A 6,171-nucleotide genomic window follows, 5' to 3' on the forward strand; every position below is an offset into this window, starting at 1 on the left:
TCCATAAGCAAGGAATTTTAGATCGAGTTAGAGTTCCAGAGCCACTTATCAGTCATGCAAATCGCGGTGGTCTCGCGGTTAAGGCGCTCAGTCCGGAACCGCGCGACTGCTACGGTCGCAGGTTCGAATCCTGCCTCGGGCATGGATGTGTGTGATGTCCTTAGGTTAGTTAGGTTTAAGTAGTTCTAAGTTCTAGGGGACTGATGACCACAGAAGTTAAGTCCCATAGTGCTCAGAGCCATTTGAGCCAAGTGATGCAAATCAGGAAAACGTGGTGCCGAAGCTACAAAACTTGGACTCTGAAGTAATGGAAGAATGTCATTTGGTCGGATAATGCTTGTTACACGCTGTTTCCAACTTCTGGCAGGGATTACGTTCCAAGATTGAAACACGGCAGGGGTTCGGTGACGGTTTTTGGCAGCCATATTGCGGTATTCATTGGGCTGCATGTTTTCTCTCAAAGGCAGGGTGCCAATTTTGACTGACCAAGTCCATTAGATGGAGTAATATTTGTTATACAGTGGTGATGCTGTGTTCAAAGACTGCAGGCCCCCGTTCACACATCATCCAGGACTGGTTTTTTTGAGAACGAGGATGAATTATGGCATCTCCCCTGGCCACCAGTTGCCATATCTTAATATTATGAGAACTTAGTGGTCTACTTGATCTGCTTGATGACTATCCACCTCCATCATCTTTACCTTAACTTGGCGTTGTTTCGCAGGAAGAATGGTATAAGATTTCATTAAAAACCATACAGGACCTGTATTTATCCATTTCGAGAAGACTGAACGCTATTTTGAATGCCAAATGGTTTACTACACCGTATTATTCATGGTAATGTGCTGTGTTTTTGGGTTTTCCATATTTTTATCGATCCCCTTTACGTTTGCCATACTAAACTGAGTGTCCCTTTTAGTTATTTTAGTAGACACTGGAATTAGAGCCTGCTTTACATCCACTGCGACATAAACGTAATAAAAAACACCAATGTTATGGTCAATCAGTTTACAGCAGGAGGCCAACAAGAATCACATTTTGGCACTACGCCACATAATGTGAATCATGCAAATACCGAGACCCAAGACGATTTTAAGTGGAATATATAATCTTAAATATTCATCAGAAATTACAGATAATAGTACAGAAGATAATTCAAAGAAGTTTTGAAGAGAGACGTGAAGCTAATGGATCAGTTGTATGGGGTATCTTGGGTTTAAGAAACAGAAGTAGCCAACGGCCTTGCCGCAGTGTTAACGCCGGTTCCCGTCAGATCACCGAAGTTAAGCGCTGTCGGGCTAGGCTAGCACTTGGATGGGTGACCATCCGGTCTGCCGAGCGCTGTTGGCGAGCGGGGTACACTCAGCCCTTGTGAGGCCAACTGAGGAGCTACTTGATTGAGAAGCAGGGGCTCCGGTCTTGTAAACTGACATACGGCCGGGAGAGCGGTGTGCTGACTACATGCCCCTTCCAGTCCGCATCCAGTGACGCCTGTGGGCCGAGGATGACACGGCAGTCGGTCGGTACCGCTGAGCCTTCCAAAGCTTGTTCGGACGGAGTTTAGTTTAGTTTTAAGAAACAGAAGTAGCTTGTAGATCTTCGATGGCTCTGGATAGCAACAAATATGTTGGAAAGTGTGCCTGGGTCTTCTAGCAAGGTGAAATGTGGTTAGCCTAGGTCGTATTGTATCATGATGATCGTAGGCTACAGCTTCTGTATTCCGGCCATGTGCTGTGGGTCCGTGGCTTACATTTCTTCGAGTATGGGAAGGAGACACCACGTCGAATGCCCCTTCGTCCTTTCAGTTACAATAAATACGTTTCGATTCAAATGTACCCTGTTACTACTCACAGTTTTCTAGCATTGGACGACTGCTCTCGAGAACTACCCTATCGAGCCCTCTAAATTAGAGGGTTTCTTGTCGTGACAAATGTGATAAATTATCATCACATGAGAGGCTATGGAATCAAAATTCGACTTAGGTAAAACCCAAGTAAGATGTAACAGATGTCCCGTAGTGAAATATTCGACACTTACCTGACGAATGCTCTTATTCACACACTGAAATTCAAATGGTTCAAATGGCTTTAAGCACTATGGGACATAACATCTGAGGTCATCAGTCCCCTAGACTTAGAACTACTTAAACATAACTAACTTAAGGACATCACACACATCCATGCCCGAGGCAGGATTCGAACCTGCGACCGTAGCAGCAGCGCGGTTCCAGACTGAAACGCCTATAACCGCTCGGCCACAGCGGCCGGCCACACACTGAAAGTACAATCCAAGTACAACAAGCGAATTAGTTTGTAACCTGTCTGTGCTGACTCAGAGTCCACTAAAGTCTAAAACAGAACACGTGATGTGCGTACTGTAAGACCTTCGGTACACACACCATCAGATTATTTGACTTGTCGCTCTAACGAAGTAGGCGAGTGTCAGCAATATGTCTCGTGGTCTTATCGTGGCGTGTTTATCTTCTGCCGTTAGGTCAGACGATAGAAATGCCACTTGCACGCTTAGAGTAGTAGATTGACGGTGACCAACTTTAAACAGAACTTGATTAATTTTCACACACATTTATTAAAATAATAACAAGCATAAAAATAACTTAACTTGTTTCTGGATGCTATTTACAATGGACAATCTGAAGTTCCTTTGGTTTTGGTACGTTAATCTTATATTCACATATCTCTGATACTTGACAAAGTGTCTATACATTTATCTTCATAGCTATGTACAGGAATATGTTAATCTTATTAGGCACAGACTGAAACTTGACTATAGACTAACGCAGACTAATGCAGACAAATGCAGACTGACTAATCGGAGATCTGTACACTCGTTATAATACCTCGAGCGTTCAGGTATCACTGCGTGAGTGTGATCCGCGAGGAGAAAAGATTCTATGTTAGCAGCAAACTCATTGGCTGCGTTATATATTAATACGCGGATCGGCGGAAGCAGAATTTGGTCCGTCTTTATGGCAGCGCCATCTCGTAGAGCGGAGACGGACGAGCGCTGCGCCTGCGCTGTTGTGCTTAGCGGGGCGCGCTCTATTGGGAAAGCTGTGTACGCGCTGACTACGCGGAACTATGTACACTCGACAGCAAAAAAAGTGGGTCACCCCTGAATTCCAACGTGTAGGCTGCACCTGAATGTATGCAACCAACATAGCATATCTGTGTTGCACATAGTCGCAACCCTCCACAGTTCAGTCGTAAGATACACAACGGGTACCGCTAGAGACTACTAGAGAACACCGGTCTTTATGACAGTCCGTCCAGATGTAAAGTAACACCACGATAGTTTTCAGGCAGACAAACTTTCGAAATTATAGTAGTTACAATTTTCAACAACAGATGGCGCTGCAAGTGATGTGAAAGATATAGAAGACAACGCAGTCTGTGGGTGCGCCATTCTGTACGTCGTCTTTCTGCTGTAAGCGTGTGCTGTTCACAACGTGCAAGTGTGCTGTGGACAACATGGTTTATTCCTTAGAACAGAGGATTTTTCTAGTGTTGGAATTCCACCGCCTAGAACACAGTGTTGTTGCAACAAGACGAAGTTTTCAACGGAGGTTTAATGTAACCAAAGGACCGAAAAGCGATACAATAAAGGATCTGTTTGAAAAATTTCAACGGACTGGGAACGTGACGGATGAACGTGCTGGAAAGGTAGGGCGACCGCGTACGGCAACCACAGAGGGCAACGCGCAGCTAGTGCAGCAGGTGATCCAACAGCGGCCTTGGGTTTCCGTTCGCCGTGTTGCAGCTGCGGTCCAAATGACGCCAACGTGCACGTATCGTCTCATGCGCCAGAGTTTACACCTCTATCCATACAAAATTCAAACGCGGCAACCCCTCAGCGCCGCTACCATTGCTGCACGAAAGACATTCGCTAACGATATAGTGCACAGGATTGATGACGGCGATATGCATGTGGGCAGCATTTGGTTTACTGACGAAGCTTATTTTTACCTGGACGGCTTCGTCAATAAACAGAACTGGCGCATATGGGGAACCGAAAAGCCCCATGTTGCAGTCCCATCGTCCCTGCATCCTCAAAAAGTACGGGTCTGGGCCGCCATTTCTTCCAAAGGAATCATTGGCCCATTTTTCAGATCCGAAACGATTACTGCATCACGCTATCTGGACATTCTTCGTGAATTTGTGGCGGTACAAACTGCCTTAGACGACACTGCGAACACCTCGTGGTTTATGCAAGATGGCGCCCGGCCACATCGCACGGCCGACGTCTTTAATTTCCTGAATGAATATTTCGATGATCGTGTGATTGCTTTGGGCTATCCGAAACATACAGGAGGCGGCGTGGATTGGCCTCCCTATTCGCCAGACATGAACCCCTGTGACTTCTTTCTGTGGGGACACTTGAAAGACCAGGTGTACCGCCAGACTCCAGAAACAATTGAACAGCTGAAGCAGTACATCTCATCTGCATGTGAAGCCATTCCGCCAGACACGTTGTCAAAGGTTTCGGGTAATTTCATTCAGAGACTACGCCATATTATTGCTACGCATGGTGGATATGTGGAAAATATCGTACTATAGAGTTTCCCAGACCGCAGCGCCATCTGTTGTTGACAATTGTAACTACTGTAATTTCGAAAGTTTGTCTGCCTGAAAATGTACTGTTGTCCCAAGCATATTGCAACAAACGGTGTATTTCTATCGCTGCTCGTTCAGTTTTTATTGCCGTTTCAAATATACCGGTAATTTTTGAAGCACCCTGTAAATGTAGAAGTCACAACACGGAAGAAAGTGTGTGTTGAGTGATCGTGTCGGAAGGTCACTGAAGAGGATTGTGAAGAAAAGCAAGAGGAAGGCAGCTGCAGAAGTCACTGCGGGACTGAATGTCGTACTCGTGAAACCTGTCAGTACGAAAAGAAAAAAAAATGGTTCAAATGGCTGTAAACACTATGGGACTTAACATCTGAGGTCATCAGTCCCTTACAAGTTAGAACTACTTAAACTTAACTGACCTAAGGACATCACACACATCCATGCCCGAGGCAGGATTCGAACCTGCTACCGTAGCAGCAGCACGGTTCCGGACTGAAGCGCCTAGAACCGTTCGGCCACAACGGCCGGCAGTACGAAAAGAAAACGTAGGGAGTTCTACAAGCAAGGAATTTTAGATCGAGTTAGAGTTCCAGAGCCACTTATCAGTGATGCAAATCAGGAAAACGTGGTGCCGAAGCCACAAAACTTGGACTCTGAAGTAATGGAAGAATGTCATTTGGTCGGATAATGCTTGTTACACGCTGTTTCCAACTTCTGGCAGGGATTACGTTCTAAGATTGAAACACGGCAGGGGTTCGGTGACGGTTTTTGGCAGCCATATTGCGGTATTCATTGGGCTGCATGTTTTCTCTCAAAGGCAGGGTGCCAATTTTGACTGACCAAGTCCATTAGATGGAGTAATATTTGTTATACAGTGGTGATGCTGTGTTCAAAGACTGCAGGCCCCCGTTCACACATCAACCAGGACTGGTTTTTTGAGAACGAGGATGAATTATGGCATCTCCCCTGGCCACCAGTCGCCATATCTTAATATTATGAGAACTTAGTGGTCTACTTGATCTGCTTGATGACTATCCACCTCCATCATCTTTACCTTAACTTGGCGTTGTTTCGCAGGAAGAATGGTATAAGATTTCATTAAAAACCATACAGGACCTGTATTTATCCATTTCGAGAAGACTGAACGCTATTTTGAATGCCAAATGGTTTACTACACCGTATTATTCATGGTAATGTGCTGTGTTTTTGGGTTTTCCATATTTTTATCGATCCCCTTTACGTTTGCCATACTAAACTGAGTGTCCCTTTTAGTTATTTTAGTAGACACTGGAATTAGAGCCTGCTTTACATCCACTGCGACATAAACGTAATAAAAAACACCAATGTTATGGTCAATCAGTTTACAGCAGGAGGCCAACAAGAATCACATTTTGGCACTACGCCACATAATGTGAATCATGCAAATACCGAGACCCAAGACGATTTTAAGTGGAATATATAATCTTAAATATTCATCAGAAATTACAGATAATAGTACAGAAGATAATTCAAAGAAGTTTTGAAGAGAGACGTGAAGCTAATGGATCAGTTGTATGGGGTATCTTGGGTTTAAGAAACAGAAGTA

The 6,171-nt window shown here is 44.7% G+C and overlaps 1 pseudogene; it reads left to right on the forward strand.

Annotated features, from left to right (window-relative positions):
• The first annotated feature begins 1,232 nt into the window (after nucleotides 1–1,232).
• Nucleotides 1,233–1,350, forward strand: LOC126249866 (5S ribosomal RNA; annotated as a pseudogene).
• Nucleotides 1,351–6,171: the final 4,821 nt, after the last annotated feature.

The sequence above is a fragment of the Schistocerca nitens genome, chromosome 3 (assembly GCF_023898315.1).
Source record: "Schistocerca nitens isolate TAMUIC-IGC-003100 chromosome 3, iqSchNite1.1, whole genome shotgun sequence".
In the NCBI taxonomy this organism is placed as follows: domain Eukaryota; kingdom Metazoa; phylum Arthropoda; class Insecta; order Orthoptera; family Acrididae; genus Schistocerca; species Schistocerca nitens.